We start from the raw sequence: 25,190 nt of genomic DNA, 5'->3' as shown, positions 1-25,190 counted from the left end.
TTTGGATTACCGCCGCATTCTCTGTAGCCGTCGAGTTACGGCCTGAATTTTTCAAGAGGCCTCCCTCTCGCAATGGCAACTTTGCGTTTTTCACGGACATGGACATGCGCGACAATCGTTCAACGGTTAATATTAATTAGCCGATTAATACATAACTGCAACACGTGTGTCGTACTTTGGAACTTGAATTATTCGAATTTTATCTTCCCCTCTTAGCGTAGATTTATCATCAATCTGTATTTCCTATCCAAGACGTATAGATGCGGCAACGACGACAAGGGGTTGCGTGTATTATTTTTATTTTTTATAACATTCTTTTATACCGTCTGCAAAATAATGAATCGTGTTTGGCGTCGCTTTTGCTGGCCTGTATTCCGCTAATCCTTCCCAAGTTATATGGACGGCGATTAACGTTGCGGAACGAAGTTTGCGATAACTTTATTGTAATAAGATGAGCGTGGGGCTTCCTACCGATGCGGCGTCAGGGATGCTCGGCGCGGCGTTTACGGGCGGTTGTCGAGTGTGTCGGTAAGTGAGAAGGGTGCCGGACTCTCTGGACCGCTGGTAGAAGATCATTATGAGCTTGAGTTACCATGGTTACCATGGTTACGGGCCGATCCTGGAGCCGAAAGTGCGAGGGGGAATCCCAACGCGAAACGGTTACCCAAGTATCGCGCGCATTTGACTTTACAACCGATTCTATACCCCCCGATTGTTATGCTTATGCTATCCTCCCTTTCTTCCTCCTCCTCCTCCTCCTCCTTCTTATGGCACCGCGCTCACAGCGGTCTGGTCTAGGATTCCGTTCTTTGCCGAATACCGCTTTTATGTGTTCCCTTTTCTCTTTCCTTCCGTTTCCGATTCGCCGTGGATTACTGCTGCACTCGTGTTCTCTCAACTTTACAAGTCCGCAAAATGCGTCGGACGATCCAGCTACAATTTGACGTAGACTTTAAAATTTCATAGTCTTTATTCCGTTTAAAATGTTATTCTCCAATTTAAGCTTAGAACGTTATCGCGGTTATTCTTTAATTTTTAAGTGGCAGATTGATTTTATCGTCTTAAAATCTAATTAAAAAAAGTGATATGATTGCTTTAAAAGTGATTATTTAATACAATGAGAGAGTGATTTCCGGAGAATCTCCTGAAAAAAAGAACCTGTGAAAGATTCGTATTACGAGAAGAGGAACGAGGCGCGCTTTTTTCTCTCAGTCTCCGTAGACTCCGTGGCAATTACCAGCCTCGGGATCGAGACGGAGAACGTATCGATCTTACTCTTCAACGTGTATGTGTAACGCGCGTGTGCACACGAGCGACCGGCATGCCGGCAGTGAGCAATAAAACCCTATCTTGCGGGTTCTCTCGCGTGCTAAATACTTTCGTTTTTCTTCGCCAACTATGTACTTGGCCGCGCCGTTATTCCACAGGTGTTTGGCACTTCCGTAAGCGATAAAAGCCCCGACCGCGGCGCCCGACTTCCTGCTCTTTTCTCCGGTCAACCTTTTCGCCCAAGTTGGTCGACATCTCGCACCAAAAGTTTTTCTCTTTTCTTTTTTTTTTATCGCGTCGCATTGATTGAGAACGATGGAAAGTAGTAAACAATCCTGTATTCCAGCGTATTCGTAAATACCGGAAACTCGATCGAATGTAACATTACAACGTCCGGCGCATTACGTTCATGACAATGTATCGGTAACGAATCGGACGTAACACGGCCGCGGATGACGGATCGCAGATGGTCGATGGTGACGACCCATAAAACTTATTATCCACCTTTTACAGTCGGGTGGTAAATTTAAAGTGGTTTTAAAAAATTCGACGGCGAATGGCCTGAGCGATGCAAAAGGGATCTCCTTTTTTTTTTACAAAATTTACGCCAGCTTTAAAATGGAGCAAGGCGATTTGATGAAGACTCGCACGATAAATATTTATTTCATCGATCCTCTAATGTTCTAAACACTCTCTAGATTTTTTATTCCGGTTTAGCGGAAAATATTTTAAATTTTAAAATTATTTTTTTCGTTATCTATTAATAAATAAAATCATTTTACTATAGCTTTTCATATCAAACCACATAAAATCTGAAAAGATTGAGCAAAGCTATTGTCCTCCCAGATGTAATCCTACCATAATCCAAGAGCTGGAGGATTGAAATACGGCGTTAAATGCGAGGTGATAAGGCCTTAACGAAATGCGATTTCCGAGATGGCCGCGGGATATATTTATATAAAAACAGCACGCGAAAGAGAACATAAGGGGAACACACGTGTTATACGAGGCCTTATTATTCCAGAGCTCTCGGAAGTTCCACGATGGTGTCCCCGGGCGCGGGAGGGTTGCGTTCGAAAAAGAGGGACGCCCAGTCCAATCTGTATGCTTCTCTATCGATGCTTTGTACGCCGGCAGTGTGGAGGTGGACATACAGATACACGAGCGCCGTCGCGAGGGGCAGGGGTCTACGAATCGATAAAAACGCATCCCAGGCAGGCGCCAGCCAGAAGAGGACCGCGCGGATGGAAAAATGCGAGCGGGGTTAATGCGCTGATCATGTCATATCGAGGTGCTGGCTAAACAAATACCTGCCCGCGCGGACGAAAATGTACGACTGTGTCGTAGCTGCTGTTATTCGATTCTCCTGCGATCCAGCTCGTCCCTTCCGAAAGTTTCATATGTTCTATATACATACATACATACATGCATACCTACACATACATAATATACATACATACATACATATATGTACACACATACATACATGCGTACATATACATATACATACATACATACATACATATATATTGTGTGTGTATGCACGCACACATATGTTACATTTCCTGCTCGTCCTTTTCCATAAGATGCGCGTCGACGTGTCAGAACTGTGTTAAACCGCTGAAGATGGACGCGACTCACGCGAGAAATTCAACAAGTTGACTGACCAATTGCATCGGAATGGCAAATATTTTAATTATTTTTTTCCGTGTCAGTAATATGCGTGTCTTTTCAAACTATGTTTCAAATAGCATATTTCATTACGTACAAGATCTATCCCTGAATCTAAGGTGGAAAGATTACACAATATATTGAAATATATAATTCTTTTATTATGTATTTTTTCACCTGTATTAAATTTGGTAAATACATTGTACATTAATCCGAATATTGAAAAGATTTTTTTTAATGTATCAATTATAAGCACACTTAATAAAAATTAAACGAATTATTAATTTGTACGGAAAACATAGATATATCGATCTCTCAATCAAGATTTGAGTTTATTCATGTGGAGATTTCGGAGATGATTCGTCGGTTAAAAAGTTATTCCTCTTTCTGTCACGCGGAGATTTCGCAAAGGTTCCTTTTATATATAATAATATTTCCAATTCGATCTGAGGTGCTCCCCGTCCTTCCTCTCTCTCCACACCCTCGCATGCAACACTTTCCCCCTCCCCCCGATATATGCACCCGGCGATACTGGTGCTTGCACTCAACCGCGCGCCCTCTCACTACCGTCTCGCGTGCATCCCCACCCCCAAAGCCGGGGGTGGCACGTCGCTCACTACGTCATCTGTCCCCTCGACCAATCGACGGGCGGCGCGCATTTTTTCCCCGCGTTGAAAAAAAAGTAGGAATGAGCGAAAGAGATAGAGAAGCACAAGAGAGCGCACGAGGAAGACGAGAAGAGAACTGGAGAACGCGCGTCGGAAAGAGACGCCAACGGCGAAGGGCAGGCCGCGAGGGGAGGAGGGAGAGAGAGAGCGGTTCGGCATTACCCCCGAAGCCCGTTGCGGACCAATCGCCATACGTAAAGAGGCATTTTTTATGGGCGCCGTTCGGTCGGCCGGTTTGTGTGATAAAAATTGACCTAAGTCCTCTTTTTTTTTTCGAAAGAGCACGAGCGAGGGAGAGGCAGTGACAGCGAGAAAGAGCCAGAAACGTAGCGCGTTGAACAAGGGACAAGGAGAAAACCGAAGAGAAAGAGAGAGAGAGAGAGGGACAGCTCGCGCTGCGCACCGGCTATAACTGCCTAACATTAAAAAAGATGGGCTGTGTACGGGGTGGCGGTGGCTGGACGGACGGACGCGCGAGAGAGCAGGACAGGAAGGGGTTGGAGGACGTGGCGGAGGAGGTGGCGGTGCTGAGAGAGGCCGGAGGGCGGCGGGGCAACGGGTCGTCGGGTTGCGAACGACGAGCATGGAGAGATACAACCGCGTTGCACGTATGTGTCGCTCGAGGGGGTGAGAAACGCCACGAGGAGGCATGCGGGGTGGCGCGGGGGCGCATCGGGGGTGGATCGGAGGTTTGAGCAGCTCTCACGTGCGGATAGAGGGGGCGCAAAATAATGCGCATAAAATGTAGCGTATTTATCATGGAGATAAAATGATGTGCTCGACTTTCAGGCGACCGACGCTGTTGGCATGCGGGTACAGTCCGTCGCGAAAATCGACGGCTTACTAAACGTGGTTTCCGCGTGGAAGGGGGAAGAGATGGAAAACATTTCCAAGAGAGTCAATGTCGTGACAATCGGCGCGTCTCGATAACTTGTCTCCAACTGTTTCTGTTTGACGGAGGCGAAAAGATATACAGCTATACTTTTTGGAGTAGAATAAACAGTTGTATTTTTTTAATTATGCCGTATTTATTTATTTTAAAAATTAAATTGTATTTTGTAGAAATATATAAATAACAAAATGCACATTTTTATACAAAATAATACAAATTACATAATAGATAATAATAGATAAGAATTGTTACGTTGACATATATAGCATCTTTGCTTCAAAGCTGATATCTTTTATAGAAGGATGCATATCTCTATAATAATTATACAAAAATTGAAAATAAAATAAAATTTGTCAAATTAAAAAAAAATTTAAATAACCTATTGTCAATATAACTCGTACATAATATAATTGATAAAAAGTTATGTGACATTATTATTAAGATATTATTAAGATATTATTAAGACATCGAAAGATGCCACATATTTGTACATTTGCAATAAAGTCATCGAAAGAACATCAAATGATAATTCGCAGAAAAGTAGCAGTCGGCCGAATGAAATTCATTGACGATAAAGTGCATTATAAACTCCGGAACACGAGCCGATAATATTCCATTCGCGGTATTCAAAATTCATTGGCACTATTACCGGGACGATATCGCGGAAAAAATAATATTTTCGCCTTCCATCCGACGGAAACCCCGAAAGGATTTTCAAATTACATTTACTGCGAGGCTTCGATAATATTCGCCCGCTTTAGGATCGCGTAATTACGCGAGCACCCCTTCCCCTACCCTTCAGGAAGACCCTTCGTAGCCTGAGTCGTACATCGAATCAGCATGCTGTCACTCGTAAATTCGTTCGGACGAAGATTTCGCTTCACCGAGTAACCCTAAAATATATCGTGATCCTTGAATATAGGTGACGCAAGCGAGAGAAGGAAGTGGCAAGTCGTGGCGGAACGCGATCGAGAAAACGGCCGGCAGCGGCTGCGCGATCCGTACGCAAAGCAGTAAATGGATCGCAAATTGCCAATAAAATTATGAAATCGCGTCGAAAGGAAATTGGCATGAATGCCGTTCGAATCTTTCAATTTCACGACCCCATTCACGCTCTTGCCACACTGCGTCCGATATATTAGAAGTGGCACCGTCTTCTCCATTCATATCCGTCGAATTCCCATAGGGGAGATCGAATGTAAACAATATATACAGATATCATAAATTTTATTTAAATTGTTTTCTTAAAGTATAAGATAATATTCGAATCATCGGGAAATGTTTCAATAGTTTGCACTTCGCTTGAATTAATCTCGATTTACCATTATATGATTTCATCACATATGATATAGTGCATAATTTTAATCAAATAAAATTCATATGAATAGCATAGATTTTTTTTCATATTAGAAAAAAATCTGCGGTCAAATTAAACGTCATGGAGATATATATATATATATACACTTGGCGCAAATTCTATTCAGCGTAATGAAACGATCGACGTTCCTGCTTCTTACGGCCGCCGAACACGAGAGAATACAGCGGCCATCCTCTCCATCCCTATACACCATAGAAAGGACCTCATCAATTTCCCGTTTCCATGCGGAGGGACAAAAAATAAACTTAATATGATCCCGACTATATGAAGATGCGCCGGAGCGACGCAGCATCCTCCATCCTTTGTTTTAAGCGAGGGTCGTTTGTGGTTCTCTCAGTGTGTGTCCTGGATAGTGCCACATATACACAGACACGCGTACACGCACATACACATACACACAAGACTGGGGTAACAGTCCCGTGTGTCCACCCCTCGTAATTCTATCAGAAGCCAATCACGTCCGGCAGAGGGTGGCCTTATCTGTGCATGCGGAAAATCGTTGAGGCGGAAACGCCGATTCCAAGCCCGGCATCTTATGAAAATATTATTTCGTTCATGCGCGAACCCCGAGACGATGGGTTTCTTTGACTTTGAGTGCGCGAATATCGGGGAGACTCGAGTACTCTCTCATGTTCGACGTTTCTACGAAGTTTACGGTCCAATTTAGACCAAAGACAATATTATTCAGAACGAGCAAAGATCATCATATACGTATGTCTTATTGTAATGAAGTAATTTTACTTCACTGTAGATATAGATAATATGTGAAGCTATAGATATCCGCTTATCATTGCAGAACATTTTAATAACAGAATGCAATGCGGAGCGGTGCATGCGTTTGTGTGTGTGTGTGTTATAACCCTAAAGTAACACTATTAAAATAGCACTAATCCTAAAGTAACATATATTATCTTCAGCAATTCATATATTTGCCGAATATATAATATTTTATTATTATTGTTGTTATTATTATTATTATTATTATTATTATTATTATTATTATTATTATTATTATTATTATTATTATTATTATTATCATTATTATTATTATCATTATTGTTATTATCCTTATTATTATTATTATTATTATGATATTAATGATTGCTGTAAAGTAATTTTGCAAACTAATTTTATAACGAGAATTTTAAATCAGAATAAAACACGTCAAAGTTACATCCCCGATGCACTGAGCCACATTTTTCTGGACGTCTTCGTCTAATGTGAGAAAATTCGTCGGATACGTTTCACCGCGAACACAAGCGGGAAAAAGTAGCTTAACCGGCTTTAAATTCACGGTATCTTTCGCCGACGAGAAAGGTCCACTTACAAAACAACGTCCCGTAAATCCGGTCTGTAGTTGCATTATCTTTCGCGGAAAAGGAGGCAAACATTGCACGCGTCGGCGAAAGCTTTTCATTTCCGTAATATTTTAAAGTTATCGTGTCCGCCTCGGCAAATTTATGCCCCAATAAAGTTTTTCGACCTTTTCGTACGGCAACAGCGTGAACGCGGAAAGAACAGCTAGCTAGCAGATAAATGGTTCCGCGCGAATTACGTTAACGATTCGTGTCGACTGTTTCGGAAGCATCGGACACCGCGTGGCGACAGACATCACTTTAAATTTGTATCGTCAATCTTTAAGTGACGTATTGCATACATCTAATAAATGGAAATATAATCTTAGCTTTATACTACCCTCAAATAGATTGTTCGTAATGTATTCTGAATATTTATACAACGTATCGAGTAAAATTTAATCATTTCCCGACTACAGATTTCTTCCATCTCGATAAATTTGATATCGATTTGTGATTTGATGTAGATGAAAATATAGAGATGCTATTTATAATAGGTATACATATCATTAAATATAAATACAAATTTTATTGTACTATTTTTTGTCTAAATATACTGTTAAAATTTTATGACGAATTTTTACATATAGTGCGTTTTTATTGCACTCTTAAATATCAGCAACCTATCGAAGAATTGTCCAATTTTGTCGACTGTAATTCGGAATTGTGTCACGTGCTCATACTTTGTCATCATCCACGTATATATGGATCAATTTGATCGTATAAATTTTCATGTCACCGCGATACGCTCGATCTGTTATCGGAATCAAGAAATTATAACGCTCGAATCAATTGCGCGTCGATGTACTGAAATTGTAACTTTTTAAGGGTTCGCTATGTACTTTGTCTTTACACTCTTTCCTCTGTCTTCAACGATATGATTTACAATTAGCTGGAGAAAGAGAGAGACGATCACCATCGTATACATCAGGCATTTTTTTACAAACATCGGTTAATACAATAATTAGTCATCGATAAAACAATCATGTTTATTGCAGAGTTTATGGCCCGAGAGAGAGAAAGAGAGAGTGCTGTTTAGAAATTCAAGTACGCCCCTCTGTCCGCCATCCAGCGCACTCGAGCACAGCGAAAATCGCGAAATCTGGGAACAAAAGTACGTTCTGGTAAGAAGAGGGTATAATATGGATCTCCATTTGAAATAAGCTCTCCCCCTCGTCCACCTCCTAGCACCCCCGTGTACCTAGTTTGTTGCGTTTGAATATTCAACGCAAGTTTTTTTTATTAGCTTGCCGGCCCTCTCTCCTTGCCTACAGCTCGGCAACAGACATCTTTATTCATTGCCTTTCCAAAGATATAATTGAGTAATTATTTATAATATATCTAGAATATGCATGCTTCACTTCTCCGACAGAATATATTACTGCTTACTGCCCCTAAACGTAACCTCTTGTTACCGTTTGGATTTCTAGCTTGCAGGTTGCTTCGCTGGTTCTCAACTTGGCGATTTTAACGCGCGACTATCTTTCCGCCGATTATAAACGTGTATGATTTATATTTAACGATTATATAAAAGATGTAATGTAATCAATACATAATTGATGTTACCAATATTAATATATCCGAACTTTTAGTAAATTTAAAGAAATAATTTCTTTGCGTGTGTGTGTGTGTGTGTGTGTGTGTGTGTGTGTGTGTGTGCGCGTGTGTGTGTGTGTGTGTGTGTGCGTGCGCGAGAAATAATAAATGATGATAGAAAGATAAAACGGTAGACGGAAGTAACACATACACGTGCGAAAAATATAACTAATAATTCATATCCAAAAAAGTATATATAAATCGAGAAAACGTATTAATAATAAAGATCAAATGCACAGAGATTAATATCAAGTTTTAATATTCGCGAGACTTAAAGTAAAGTAATTAAAATATATAGTGTTAAGCGTGGAAATTATTTTCATAACCCGTCTGAGAAGTACCTGCTTATGATTACCTCACTACTTACTGAGAAACTTACCTTGCTAGATTGCAAACTGCGCGCGAAACCCTACGGAGCGGGAAGCCATAATTTCGCATTAAGCGGTAATCACAATCTGGGGTAAGTAATCGATATATTAGTCGTCCGTTAATTAACGTCCTTGTGATCGCGCGATATAGAGCAGCTGGCCTGTCGGTGAATAGATTTACGAGCTCACCTATAGTAGAAATCAGCGCGGAAGCGTATCCTTTTCGGGTCACCCGTTCTCTGAGATAACTGGTTTGCAAGAGAGGAGAAAGGCTTTATTCTCGCGCGACGCGAGGAGAACTAAAAGACCTATGGTTGCTCAGTTGTAAGCGTGGAATAATTAATAATAATTCCAGGATTAATGCTAATTACATGCTAGCTCGGATATAATAATGTTCGCGGATTGCGGTGTCATTAGTCAACGCGAAAAAATCGCGCATCAATGCGCTTGATTATTAAGGTACGTCGCGATTGATTACATCGAGAGCGGTTTACTTATGCTCATCGGTCTCTCTTCCTTCCCCGAAACTTCGTACCTTTTTTTTTAATTGTTCACGACGATATAATGTTACTTAGTTCGCGTCGCGAAGTAATGTTATCTATCGATCTTCATGAAGTGGTAAGATAGTGGGACTGTCACGGTGATTGAGAGCCGCTTTAATTCCCCGTAAATCAGAGCTCCGCTGATTAAAGACAAAAGATGAAGGGAATAGTGGGGAAAGCGCGTAAAATGCGGCATGAGGAAGATAGAGAAAAGGAGGTGCTGAAAGCGCCGGTCTGTATTTGCGGAGAGTATAGGCTTCGCTTCATATTTGTAAGAAATTATGGAGAGTCTGTCGCGTGTCTACTCGCAGTTAAATCGACCAGCTTGACCTAACCCACCCGGCTGTATATATTTCTCTCTTCTATATCTTTATCTTCTTTTCACTTTATTTCTTGGAATCTTTTTGATAAGCTTTATAGTTTCAAATAAAATTTTAAATAATGCTATCTCGTGTAAAATCATAATTTAAATGGCTAGAAGAAATATCAGCTTTATAATTATTAAATAAATTATTTCAATTTTGCGAGCAAAATTGCTTCGCTTCTCAAAACTTGAAATATACGCAACAATATTAACATGTATCAAAAATTTTTTTCGGTTTTTCAAATATACAAATAACGCGATCGAATGATGGTAATTCACGAGAGTGAAGCGCGCTCGTCTCTCTCAGAAAGAGAGAATGTAAGAGGATTGCTCGGAATGGCAACTTGCCGAAAATGGCGTTGGGACTATATCCCAGCAATTACCATTACGTACCTAAAGTCGGTCCGGTTGTTGGATAGCATAATGCTGTATTTAATGGGCGGCACTGCAAGCCGTGTGTGACACGATATACGAGGCCGAGTCAACATATATCCTGTCAGATTTTTAAAATGCCCTGATTTACAATGACCATTGTGCTGTCCGCCGCATATCTATTGTCGCGCCCTTGCAACAGCTATCCGGATATACTTCTGTCTATCTTCGCGCGAGTAGCTCCATTTCCACGCCCGCATCTTGCGTCCAAGGATCCTCCGACTGCATCGCGTGTCCCGAGCATACATTTTCAAAGAAGGCTTAACGATCAAGCGCGTCCAGGATCATCGATCGAATGAAATCATGTGAGCTGCGGTGAGTTAAATGCCTAGTACCTGCTCCAGTTGAAAAAGTGATAATTGGTAGTGTCGTTTATATCATTTAAACAACCTCGATGATTAAATATAGAATCAATCGGAAAGATTCGAATTGATTAAAAGCTATTCGAGATTAATCGATAGAGGATAATCGAATGAAATAAAAAACGACTGTCTCAATAGTCGGTGAAGGGGAAATACTTCACTCTGCGACTGTGAAAACTGAATAATCCTCTTGGAAGATGCTATCTTAATTGGTTAAATTGTTGCAAAGAGAATATACGCTTACGTCGTAACTATCCAAGGAATTGTATAAAGTGTCGTACGAATAATAATGACGCCCTTGAGCGAAACCTCGAGCCCTTAAAGATAAAAATGTACGAGGTACATTCGGTCGCTTTCACGGTCAATATAATTGGCTGATTTTACTTCTTCAAGTCACGCATGCACACTGGCGAAAGAGATAAGTTAATGAAATCGCGCCTGTTTTATGAGCACGATTGTTATGCGTATTCGTGTAATACAGAATATAGGGTTTTGTGATTAACCGATTCTCAACGGACCAGCGGTTTTAATTAAGTTATCGATTTATTTTCGGCATTGTCTCTTCCATAAAGTGCAATTTTTTTGCCTGCTGCGTAAGCAAGCGTTTATATGCGACTCGTCACGTTCGACTGAAAACTTCGGCATTTACATCGTCGAGAAACGAATATTGATAGGAAATCGGCGAATTAGACTTATAAATGTATCATGGCCTTATAAAAAATACATAGGATATGGAAGAGAGTAGTCAACTTGAATAATGACGAGCTATTTCGTGAATAAATCTCATAAGATATTTTTACAACGATCAACGTAACGAAGTATAAATTCGTTGAAGAAACTAACCGTTTAGAATAAATATACATGAGGCGGAGTAAATTTGAAATTGCACAGGCCGTTATGCGGTTCATTTTTTTTAAACAGGCCCACTTAAAATTTAGCGCGACGCTTGTGGTGCAAACGGTTGGTATATTTTATTAAATTTTATTGTTCCTACCGCGCGTCTCTTGAATATTTCAGACGTGCGATATTTACTCGGCAGGCAGCCAGCAAGAATTCTCTTGAATCGTGTAGAACTTGGAAGTTAGCACATTTTAGCGTCACCGTTGTCATAAATTCTGCTAAGTCGAACTTTGATGCCGAGTTCAAGGTAAACCCGGTGCGGTAGCTGCTGGAGAAACGTCTAGAGTGAAGCGGAGAGGAAGGCGAGCCAGCCTGGCTGATTGTAAGTTATATGCGACGTGCTTGCTTTATATCTCCAGCGCAACTTTCCGCTCTCGTAAAGCTGCTTCGCTCTCTTCTCTTTGCATTCACTGCCTCCGAAAGTGTATCGTCCTTTTAAGTCGAATACGTATGCGATTTTTAACCTCGCAGATTACTCAACTCTCTTTAGCTGATTCCACGCTTCGTTATGATTAAAAATTTTGCATAATTTTTATTAAGATAACAAAATAAAACTTTATATTTATGTAATATTAATAAACGATAAGCGAGCAATCTCCTACATTCATTAAAAATTAATCGAATAAAATCAAGATTTCAATATTATTTTTTTAATATAAACATCCTCATTTTATTTAAATTTGCAACACAATAAGAACGCGAATACGATTTCTTATTGAAAATGCATATATATATTATACATGGATTGTGAAATCGGACAGGAAATATTAGACGCATGAAGATATTCGAAACTATCGGAATCGAAGCTAGTGAAGTACTTTTCGACCGTTGAAGAAGGGACAAGTAGTTGAACGTGTTATTCTTCGGATGACCTGAGACGCTTCCTTATACAAACGAAGCGAAGTTGGGCGCGGCATCATCCAGATCTCGGGTCGCTGGCTGATGGCCATAATCTGAGCAGGCCGGTGGGGTCGGAGGCACGGGGAGTCTGGGGTTAACTTATAATAACAAAAGTTGCTCGAGAGTTCAGTGACTGGACAGTACCTGGAAGCTCGGACAGCTACGACAGAGATGAGGGATGGGTCGTCGCCAAGTGTCCGGCCAACAGAATGTGAGCTATAGCATCAGTACAAGACGTGAGACCTGGTCTCACGTGACCACCGACAAACTAACCGTGGCGTATGCTGCGCAAACAGTGTCGAACTTTGGTGCAAATCGCGAATTTAGAACTTTGATATGTCTTGGTGATACTGCTGTAAATTGGCCGGCACGACGGAACGAATTTCTTCCCCGTGGATACATCTCAGAATTCGTCCCAATTTGCAGGCTAATACATTTTATTCATCGATTGGGTTCGTATTGGAACGAGTTAAATTTCAGAAGAGTAACTTTATACTCGATCTCTCGATTCTATCTGGAGCTTGTTTCTCGACCTCGAAACGTTTTCCATCGTTTTCCTTCGTGTAAGAATTAATCGAGATTGATTCTGACTCCTTAATGAACATAACCAAGCTTATCAGTCTGCGCTAGTTACTGGCAATTACTTCTATTTTCGAACTCGCGAAAATAGTTTCTTCATTCTCATTCCAGATCTTGAATTTATATGCGACTTCTATCTCAACCGCGTTTCTCTTACATTCGCGAGTCCGTCCCGCTTATTTACGATTGAACTCATATTTATCTGAGCGCAAAACGGAAATAGCGTACGTAATAGCGAAATTAAGCTGGCATGCCTAAGTCACAGTCGTGTAGAATATTTCGAGAGGTAATGTCCGCCTCGGGCTTCGTCGATCGCGTTGTCGATATCTCGCAGCGGTGGGTACTCGTTAGAAAATATCGAATCGGTGTACGCCTTATGAGGAGAGTAGCTGAATGATAGCTTTCATAAAGTATGATCAGTAAATAATTAACATTCGTGTTACGCGCGGCCCACGCGCTATTGCGTTACGAAGGCGACGCCAAGACTAAATGCCTGACTCTGACAATTTGCCCGAGGGCTGTGTGTTACCTCGTTAAATGATAATCAAAGGCTTAGAAACGCTCATGTTCTATACTCTTGTACTTGTTCGAGCCCAATGAGCGCTTACTTGGCGTCAAGAAGATATGTAAAGAAACCGCGCAGTTTTATGCATCTTTGATAAACGTATCCGTATTCTTAACGATTGGATTAACAAATAATATTTTGCAGATTTTAAGATCCGTACTTTAAGATTAAATTTAAATCTCGACAGCGGCACTTTGTTATATCGGTCCAGAATGATGCTGCCTCGCCCTCGATCGCAAATTCGACACACCTGTTTAATCAAGCATTAAATAGAAGTCCGCGTAAAATAGTTTCTCTTTTTCTCAATCGAAGCGAAGATCACGAGTTATTATACGCGGCCGGCTCACTCATTACCAGTGAGTAAGTCCGGCGAATTAACGAGGGTTATTAACTTTTGCTCAGCGAGGTCATACCTTTTCCCGCGATCGGTATCGGTACGTATCAATTACAGGACGAATATTAATGAGTTCTCAAGGATCGCCGCGCGCGTAACTCGCTACCGCGGCGCATGACGAGAAAGGGACGGGGCCGTGTGCGGTATCTGCGAGTATTTGACGAGGGATCTGGAGTGTCGAGCCGGGCCGAAGAAGAGAGAGACGAGGGAGAAAGGAAGAGGAAGATGGTGAACGTGAGCAAGAGAGAAAAAAAAGCAAGAAGTTGATTGAATTTTACCGCTGCGCTGTGTGTTACCCCTACACGTGTACAAGTGCACGCGTGTGTGTGTGTGCGATCCACGGGACACGTGTGTATTTACAATCGGCTGCAGATACTTACGGCGCCACTTTCGATGTGACGGTGTTATAAATGGGAATTGAATCGAGCCGCAGTCCACGCCTTCCCAAGGTTATCGCCCGGCTGAAATCTATAGCCCAGATACAATCTAGTAGACACGCTCCGTAAATTCAATTACGCATTAACAAAAATCGCCGCTTATATACCCCGGAGGAGAGGACGACGATGACGGAGTTCGCGATACGAATGGATGGATGGAGGGAGGGGAAAGGGGGCGAAAGAAAGAGAGAAGAACGCGGGAGGTGGAGAGGCAGCGGGATAAATTATCGCTCGTAAGATAAATGGTGATGCGATATTAATTTCGATTTTCGTGCCGGGGACTTATTAACGCGATTTCGCGCGACCGTAACCCGTTCTCGCGGTTCCGGACTTCAGATTTCCGCGATCAAAGTCCGCGTCAAAGTCTTTTACAGCCGTACGATTATGAAAGTTAGTGCTGCGCTTTCGTTCACCGTTCATTGGGGAGAGAATCTCCTCCGCATCTTTTGCTATAACTTTGTATTAACGCGAAGAGGACCGCGCTATTATGCATTATTTGAATACGGCATAATGAAGTGCCTCCTGGCATTTTATCGTGCCCTTTCAGTCTGATCCTGCGCATCATTTGGTACGCAGCTGGGTAATCATCCGCCCGGCATCATAGGACCGAGGCTACTGGGCGTGGATAAATCTGTAAGCTCAATAAGGGTAACTGTGATTAAGTGCTTTCGAGGCTGTACGAGACTCCTCGCGGCGGCAGCGACGAAAGATTTATGTCGCTTCCGTGGAAACGCGGTGCCGCGGGGGCCGATGATTCGCGAAAAGCGACGTACCCCGACGTCTCGCCAGCAACACGCAGATGAGCCTCTCTCTCTCTCATCGAAATTGAAGCTTACAATCGCCTTCAAAATATATAAATAAATAAGTAAATAAGTAAATTATATAAAAAGAAATTAATATACACAAAAGCATTTTCATGCAATTGCCAAGGTAGAGAATAAACTTAAATCGTCTAGCAATGGTAGTAAAAAAAGAAAAGCGTGAGCAACGAACGCAATGTTGCAGAAAGAATCAGGCGCGTCATTAAGACTGCGATTAAAAATGGTCGCGTAATAAAATCTCGCATTAATGTAACGAATGCGAGGTCGTAGCTCATCCCCCATTGCCGCGACTTGTCACGGCATTTATATCGCGGTGAGCAATTGGGAACCCGTCCAAATTAAGCGTTTCAATGTTATACGAAGAAGGTCGCGCTTGCTCCGCATAATTAGCACGTCGGAGGGCTACGTTTCTTTGTACGTGTGACTGCTACGGCGCTCGATTTTCTGTCTGCAGAACTTTCTCCCTCCGCTCTTCTCTCTCTTCCACCTCTCTCTTTCTCTCTCTCTCTCTATTTCAAGGGATACCATTACGTGCCGATGAAATTACTAGCACGGAAGGCGCACTCACAGTAATAAATCATGTTTAATCGCGTAATACGAAAACTACAGCCAGCTGTCCTGTGATCGCGTTCAAGAAGCATTCCTTGAACAACTCGTTTCGCGCTTATTAACAAATATATAGCTGACGAGAGCAGATTAATATTCTGATTATTAATCCTCGAAAACGTCGTCCCGACGGCGCCTGAAATGAGACTCCATCCGAAATGACGAAATTATATTATTGATATTGCGTCGCTTATTCTAAAATAATATCACCATTATATATGTGGGCATTTTAATATATCGCATTCATTTGACATTAATAGATTTTTTCGATTAATATGCATGTGTAAAACTTTGGCTCTTAAACTCTCTCTGTGTCTCATTTAATTATAAAATATTATCAAAAATTATAAACAATTCAACTGCTTGCCGATGCAAGTCTTTATATAATTCTCGTTTAATTAACAAGAATACGACTGTTTCTCACAAGTTAATTTAAACGAAAAAAAGCAAAGCTGCTACGTCACTCAAAGCTCGTTTTAGCCTCGCCAAGGAGAAACGGATGGCAGACGAGTAACGCCGTGCTGAATACTGAATTCGTATCGACTACTTTGTGGCTGATTATTCGCTCGAATCCGCCGGTCAGCGCGATGCTGTCCGCTCATAAACGTCAAATTTAGCCTGACAAAAACGAAGGCAATTAAAAGCGCGTCCTGATTACTCCGCGATGCGGTCTAATATAACAAAGAAAAAAAAACACCACAACGCTTACGCAGCCCCGAGCGGAGAGGAATTCTGCAACTTAGACGAGCGCAGACAGCACACGCTCGACATCGTCGCGCAACAATATACGATAATGAAGAATTATCGCCGCATAAGACTCCCGATGGAATAGGCGTTGGACTACTCGTTAGCGGACCGGGATCGTAAAAATCATCGCGGTTGTACACAGGACGAATCCCCGGTATACACCGAGGGTTGCCAATCGGGTCTTGATGTCGGACCGCGAAGACGACAAACTTGCGAGGGTTCAAAAAGACGTGCCAAGGTCCGCTTCGAGCTGTTCAAAATACGCTCCTTTTGTTCACCACTACCGTCTTTCAGCAATCTTTCGAACTGCGACGCACCCATGGCTCCTTCATAAATCAATTTGAACTTGTTTATCGCGATCATCCGGCAACAGCTAAATCTTTAAGTCCTCCTTATTGAGGATTTTTATGCGGGACATCGTGCTAGGAATGGAATTAATGGAACAAACAACCGGAATCGAAAAATTCTACGTGAAAATTCTTAAAGAGATATAAATTAATATAAAATATAAATTTAAGTAAGATAGACGACGAATAGAGGTAATCGACTATCTCGAACTTCTTTGAAATGAAGTTTAATTTTCTCTTCCCATAGGATTCATTTCTGGTTTATTTTATTATATTTTATTATATTTATTCGCTTTTCAATAGAAAGATAAGACGATATGTCTCGCGACCGTTAGCCTAATTTAACTAATGACCGGAGCAATCGTCGTGCACGGGGAAAAAAATCCGGGTGTAGCTAAATTACGCACCCGCAAAGTGTCACCAACCAGCCGAGCGAGTCGTCCGCGCTCATTTTCAGAGAGCGTCGTCAGTCTTTTAGTCTTGCGTGCCACCGTTCGAAGAGCACCAACAACGGTAGCGAACTGGCTTTAGGGGAAGCTGCAGAGGGTCCAGGATGAACGACGCGACGGCAATGGATAGCAGCAGCGACCACATACGTATTAGGGGCAATATTTTAGCGGTACTTTTAATTTCGCTGTGATCGTAAACATTTCGACGCATACGCGCGTGAGGGAGGGGTGGCGGCCAAGGAAACAGAACGGACGACCCGAGAGAGCTGTATATTTGCATATTTTAATGAGGTACCGGGCTTATAGTGCCGCGGGAGCTGCCGAGAGACGCGCCAGGACGGCAGCAGGTAACCCTCTGGTAGGTTTCGCTCAGACCCAAATGCCGATGATAATGTGACGCGCGAGCCTAATGCGTTCTTGCGAAAACGCAATGTGGCGGTCGCATATCAATTGGCTCCCGACACAATATACAGATACCTATATCGTCGTATTTCTTTGACAAACTTGGCTTCTTCTCTTCGAGATCGATACATGTTTCGTTTTAAGATCTATATTAATTTTCTTGTAATCTCGATTCCGTTACAGTAGCAGGATTATATTAATTGTGGATTCTTATCTCGAAGAAATTATGACAAATTTTTACTTATCAGAAAATAAAATATTGTCAATTTCATTATGTATGTGATGAAAATGGAATAAAGAAAAAAATATTCGTGTCGTCTGCAAGCCTGTTGCAGTAACCACGGATGTCAAATCCAAATTACGTTCAAAGAGACGTTAGTTTCTTTTATTTTATTTGAAAATTTGCAACGGTCCGTTTCATTTCTTCTCCTCGTGTGAAAATCGTGTGAAATCCGTGAGAACCGGTCCGACATTCGCTCATTATTCCCGCTCCCATCGAAGCCGCAACCATCGGCCGATCTCTTTTACCGGAGATGAACTCAAGAACAACTCGATTCGCGCCGATCTGTTCTTTCCTTTTGCAATGTATACCGGACACGACCGCTCGGGCAGCCCAGGCCGAAAGGCGTTAATTATAATTAGCAGAGGCGAGATTAGTAATTAACACTTGGGGGTAATCGCGAACGTTGCGTGAAGGTGCGCGGACGTACGGACATGGACAAAGAGTGGGGAGGGAGGAGGGTATGTATACGAGCCTGCGGCCGAGCTTGTGTCCGTGATAGTCACGTGAATGTGTGTACGTGGATAATAACGGCCGGCCTGGTCCAGCGAAGCTGCGAGGAAGGCAGGCGAGGCAAGTCACCCGATTTATAACGCAGATAATAATTGCGGGCCGAACTTAATATTCATGAGCCAATCAGATTTGCGTTTCGAGTCGACAGGACACTGCGGAGAGAGTCTTCGCTCTTTCCAGAGATTCATTGTACCGCGTGAATTCGGCAATTCGACGAAGGATCCCTCTCGCATTTTTTTCTCGCAAATCGTATCTCGAAATTTCTTTCAGAATTCGTATATATTTAAAAAAATTCGTAAATATTTAAAAAAAATATTCAATTCTTTCCACAAAGAAAATAGATTTTCCTAATTTGACGTATAAATTTGTTAACGCAAAATGAAGATATTTTATACAAATAGCCCACAACTATAATATAATTATCCTTTTAATTTGAAATCTTGCAAGAGGTTTCCAAATACATATAATCAGATGTAACTAATCCTCAAACATTTTACCCCGACGTAGCGCTATAAAATTAAAATATTTTAACAGGCGAAAGTAAACATTTCTTGCATAGAAAGGATATTCTCTCTTTGATCGAGTTAAACGAGTCAAAGCTAATGCTACGGGCCTTGCAACGCTAACGTCACTTAAACGATGGAGTCGCAGCAGCCAGGCGAATCGCCGGGTCAGAGAGCCGCCTAAAACGGTTATTATGTCGGCCGATTGCGTTCGCAGCCCCGGTAATATTAACGTCAATTCGAACGTAAGAGGGTGGCCATCGACGCGCTGTTTCCTACTGATGAGTCACTTTGAGTGAGCGCCTACCAGTGGTGATGGACACTAGTAGATAGTCATTGCGCGCATCCGCGAATTACGGTCGAATCGGTCGATGCACAAATCGAAAGATCGATGAGACTATCTTTGACGTATTTAATTTTATCAATAATATTATTTATGAGTATTATTTAGTCTTTCTTAGGATACTTTTCATTAAAATATTTATATTAATTAATAAACAAAATAGTTGCTAGCTATTTCTCATAATACATTTAATCGTGATAAAAATAATATATTTCTTATATTAAAATTTTTGTTAATTAAAGATTAATGTACGCATTTCGTAATCTTTGACAGCACTTAAAAGTAAGTAAATATAATTTTAAGATTTGTCCGTACAGCAATTAATGACTTCTTTAAGTAAAATGCAAGAAGAAAACTGAAGTTTTAGCCGCCGAGACGTTGCTGTATATAATTATAAAAAATTTGTACATACGCGCGCATAAAATTATTACAGGTCAAGTTATGCTTGTTTTCTCGAGCGAAGATATGGCGTAAGAGGACGTTACTGATTGACGTTAATTGTGCATAATTTGCCGCCTGGCCTTTGCTCGAACGATTTTAACGAAACGCGTACATTACGCATACGTCTTAAAGGTCGTTTCGGCTCGCATACGAATGAGCGGAACAGACGATTCGCTGGAGTTCACCGCGTTCTCACTCGATGTCTCATTCTTATCCAACGAAATTGTCTCTCGACGAGACGCACGAGGAATTTAACAATCTTGTATGTGTTTCAAGACACACCGACCGATCATCTCTACATCGCTCGAGATGCGCGTGAAAAACAGAATCGCATTATTTAAATATAATTGTCTCTTCTTTATTTGTTTCTTTTTTATTATCCATTTATGTCCTAACATATTTCTCGCCGTATATTATATTTGGTAAACGTTATTTTAAATAAAAACTGTTATTTTACGAGCGATAAAAACAGCCGAGCAAACGCGAAAGACAAGTAGGACGGGCAAATATATGACGCGCAATCGTCGGAAACGCGCTAGAGCGCGACGATCCTTTCGCCGGCAGAAAAAAATAGCCCGAGTTAAAATATTTAAAGACCCCGCGCGGTTTAAATACTTCCCCGCCACAGCGGAGGCATTAATAACTAGAACGAAGTGGTTGAATTATCCCTCTGCTCCGTGTTTACCTCGTCTCACCCCTCTCTTTCCGTCGCGCGCTCTCGACACGCCGAAAGCGCCGCGGAAAAAAGCGTCATTTGCAGAACGCGGATGACATTTTAATCGCGCGCGCGAGCGGTGCCCGGGCTCCTTCTCGTTGCTCGAAAAAAAATATGGCCACCGTTTTCAGCAAGGGGAGAAAGAGCGGTCGGGTGGTAGGACAGACGACGGGGGGTGAGGGGTAACAACAGGCCGCGGCGCTTCGAATTTTGACGGCCGCACGGACACGGCCGGCAGAGCAGTTTGGCGGTCTGCGGGGTCGGCCGAAATGGCCGGAAGCCCCGGGTGTTTGTAAGTTTCGGCTAATAGAAAAAAATGACGAGGTGCCGGGGTACCTATCCCGTGTCCATTTCCAGCCATTATTTTTATTCCGGTGCGTTTTACCGGAATGGCCGCTCGGCCGAGCCGCCATCTATATACAGGCACGATGGTCTCTTTTTCTCTCTCTCTCTCTTTCTCTCTCTCTCCCTCTCTCATCCTCCTCTCGCTCCCTCATTCTCCAAATCCACCCTCGCCCGACTCACTGCACTTACGCGACTCTGGTCCGCGCGCTTCCAATGCTTCTTCCTCTTTCTCTCTTTCCTTTTTTTTGACCCTTTTTACTCGTTCGCTCGCTCGCGGCCGTTCCACCACGGATTTACACACTTTTTTCGGCCGGCAACTGTCTGTCATTAGGCACAGCACGTGGATCGACGTACGAGCGAAGCCGCGATAGGAGGAATGGGGAGTGCAGGGCATGACAGCGAGTCGGGGGTGGAGACCGGTTGTGCCCGGGAAGCGCGTTTAACAAGGACAGATAGTGATTTAATTTTAAAAAATTGACGAAACGACGCTAGAAAGAGAGAGCTACGGGCCGTAGTGGGGCCCAACCGTTTCTCCCTTGCGATTGTGAACGCGGTTCTTGTACGTACGCATATGTATGCATATATGTATGTATGTATGCCAGAGGGCATTGATTAACTTTCGACAATATCAAATCGTCGGCAACGCCGCCCTCGCCGAGGCGTTGCAACTGCGTTTTTTAACTCATTTGTCTGCATTTTCGGTTGTGCCCGATGGGGAGCAAACAGGAGGCAGGAAACCGGACCGCCGTAGCGACCTCACGACCGGTTCGAATAACACGGACAAATTACTACGACGCTACTGCATTCGAGTTGTGTCGAGGCTAAGCGATCGCCCTGGCATCGCGCGATTTCGGGCCAGGATAATGGCCGATGATTCTGCAGATTTCAGGAAGAGCGATGCTTTGGTGGATCGTTCAATCGCACGACGACGCGTACACATTTATACGATTTTTTTTCTCTAGATCCCTCGATTATGCAATATTCCTGTAAAAGAGAGATAATCCGAATAGAGATCGGTGCCCAACGACTTTAACATGTAATAACATGTTAACAGGGGGCGTAATTTTTATGAGTCTGAGAAAAGCAACAGAAGGGTGATTGAAATGATTATATCGCTACATCGATGCGAAGGACAAACGATAATCTATGTAGCATCGAGGTGCACGAAGAAAAGTGCCTCGTTTACGTAATAAATTATTACAGAATCGCTGGTGCGGTTGTATCGTTTTGAAAGCTTGTGACAGGGAGAATCTAAAAACCAGGAAGTTTTCGCGAAACGATGTATAGCAACGACTAATGAATTAACGCGCGTGCGGTGGGTTCGCTTTGAAAAAGACCAGCGGCAGCTTTCACGTTACTGCCAGCGGTACGAAAAAAGCACAATGTTGAATTATACGACGGCCAGAGGGCTGCCTCGCGGCGGCTTTTAATGCTAATTTAATTATTAAAGCTTTTTATAAGTCAATTAACAGACGCTTCGTGTTGCACCACTGTGGCGCGCATAAGCGCCCCGTACGGAAAGTTTTACCGCCCGAATTCGATGTCCATCCTCTCATTATATTAGCGGTCCTCCCGTTGTAGTAGTTGACCGCGCGTATCTTTATTAACCATCACTATCGAGACTAATTATTAACGTGCTATCTCATCCGATCACATCAGCTTACATATTTATCACGGTGCATTATACATATATGTACTATCGCGGAATACCTATTAAAGATTAATCATTGTGTCATGATTCTACAAATCCTTTAAAATCTCTCTGCGTTCTATATGTTGAAGTATATTTGAAACATCCCTCTCTCTTTTTTTTTCTACTACGCGTCTCATCGCTTCCTAACGTTTCACTTATAGAGCTGGTTTTCTCTCCTTCGAGCGCGCCATCACGCAAGAAACCCACGCACGACGCATTACATTATAATAAGTTATTAAATCCAACTATAAGAGTGGCGCGCGGGAAGAGGTAAAGACGCAATGGTTCGCAAGCGTTCGTTAGCGAAAGGCCAGTGGTGGAGCGGTACGTGTGGAGCGGCCGCGCCAGGGAGAGGGGGAGGGGGAGAGAGAGGAAGGGGGTCCGAGGATGATTAAACCCCCCCGAGACGGTAATTTTTCATGTCCGATCATAAATTACCGGGCTGCACTGCCTCCGCATGCGAGAGACCAGTGTGTTACGAGTTACGAGAAAAATTTCAGCCGGTATTATAATTAGCTATGTTAATTATGCATTAATTTATTATCCAGAGCCGCGCGACGTTTTAATTATAATCTTGCCAGGGCCGCGGGGGCAGCTTGAAAAGTAGTTTGGTAGTTTCGAGCCGGCGCATTCGCCCTTCCATCTTACTTCTGGTCCTCCTTCTTCGTCCGCCGTCGTCGTCGTCGTCGTCGTCGTCGTCGTCGATGTCGACGTCGTCGTCATCTTTACTCCCGTCGTTTTTCGCTCCTTTTCTCTTCTCTCTTTCCTTTTTATTTTTTTCACGGCGACCGCGCACAAATAATTTCATTCCAAAGCACGGAGTTAATTAGGTTTCTTCGAGATCCAGTGCTGCTCCGCTGACTCGTCGAGGTTACGAAGGAAGAGTATTATTCTCAGTCGCTTTATTTCGTCAACTGTGCAACTTTGGCAAATATCGAGACCGAGATGCATCCTCATTTTTATCTAGAGGAGAACGACTCTTTCGAAACTTTCCCTAATTATATCATCAAGAGTTGATCATCTTCGCAAAAGACGAAGACTACTGTAATTGATCCTCAGAATCTTCTTCTGGCAAAGTTGCTTTATTAATTTTTATCGACATACTATATCCATAAACCGCTATAAATATCGAATGCATTGCAATATTACGAGCAACAAAGCTTATTTTGGGTTTATTTAATTTCACATATAATGATGAATAAATATTTGCCTCAAATAATTAATATCTCGCGAAAAGAATAGCGCGCATACCATTGCATTCATATTTAAAATTATCTTCGATAAAATTGTCGTGACTATTGTAGGTAAAAAAACGCAAATATATTTATGTATATATATCTATATATATAAACGCCCTTTTTCCCTTATGTATGTATTTTTTCAGGCGTCAGAAGCGTTCGAGGGCTTTCAATTACGGTAAAATGCGCGGCGTGGGACGGTTTCACGGGGAACAGTGCAAATTGGATTGCGCCGTACATAAGTATTCAACAAATGAAAATTGATTCTGACGCGGTGCCATTAATAACCACGAGGCGCATTGCGACCGTCATTTAATGAATGCAAGAACGCCGAAACCGGCGGAGCACTGTAGTGTATTTGTCATATTAGAGAAGTCAGGATAGACACCGCCCGTTAAAAGCACTTTACTGTTTCGCTAATTCCATTTATTAATACAATAATATGGTTGGGCCACTATTTAAATTCGGTCCAACGAGACACAGCCGCCGCCGGTTCCTCCATCAACCGAATTTCCACGGTACCCGTTTTAATCCTGTTTTTCAAAGTAAACATCAATACCCAAAGTGCTTTCATAACGTTTACGCGTTTATCAGGCGCGGATACATATGATCGATCCGATAGATTGAATAATGCCGCCGATATAACGCTGTACGATTAACCGCCGCGCGTGTACGGCATTTGTATCTTGTTTAACTAATCTGATACGCATAACACGAAAATATGTGGCAAGCAATGCGATTTTTCATCTCATTTCTATGCTTCTTCTTTCTCTTCTTTTTTTTTAAAGATTTTAAGCTCTCCATGTGTCCATTTTTTAATATTATACCGTTGGAAATATATATCCGTCGAAAAAAAACTGAATACTGTCTCATAAAACGAGAAAAAATTTTTATACAATTTTAACATAATATGCTACTAACTATTATCAAGACATTTTTTGTTAGATTAAAAATGTTTTATAAAATTCAATCTTTTCTAAATTATCACGTATGCAATATCGTAATAATAGGGGTGGCAACTTATTCATCAAACTGATAGACTCGTAACAATGTATCATTTTTCTTATTTAGTAAT

At 42.1% G+C, this 25,190-nt stretch overlaps 2 long non-coding RNA genes across 3 annotated transcripts in view; both read left to right on the top strand.

The window, feature by feature from the left end:
• Positions 1-25,190, top strand: part of LOC145970901 (uncharacterized) — a 77,295-nt gene that overhangs the window by 43,957 nt on the left and 8,148 nt on the right. The window lies entirely within an intron of this gene.
• On the top strand, positions 11,075-24,912 carry LOC145970113 (uncharacterized). Of its 2 annotated transcripts, none has more exons than XR_014438328.1 (3): positions 11,075-11,229; positions 11,915-12,119; positions 24,262-24,912. It is a non-coding gene; the product is annotated as an uncharacterized LOC145970113 (long non-coding RNA). The 2 variants fall into 2 exon arrangements; XR_014438327.1 differs by having other exon boundaries at positions 11,075-11,857; positions 11,937-12,119.

This window comes from Camponotus vicinus, unplaced genomic scaffold (assembly GCF_025532165.1).
Source record: "Camponotus vicinus isolate PSW18456_S1 unplaced genomic scaffold, iyCamVici1.0 SCAF_4, whole genome shotgun sequence".
NCBI classification, from domain to species: Eukaryota; Metazoa; Arthropoda; class Insecta; order Hymenoptera; family Formicidae; genus Camponotus; species Camponotus vicinus.
The sequence above is the reverse complement of the archived record's forward strand: the minus strand, read 5'-3'. Positions and strand labels throughout refer to the sequence as shown.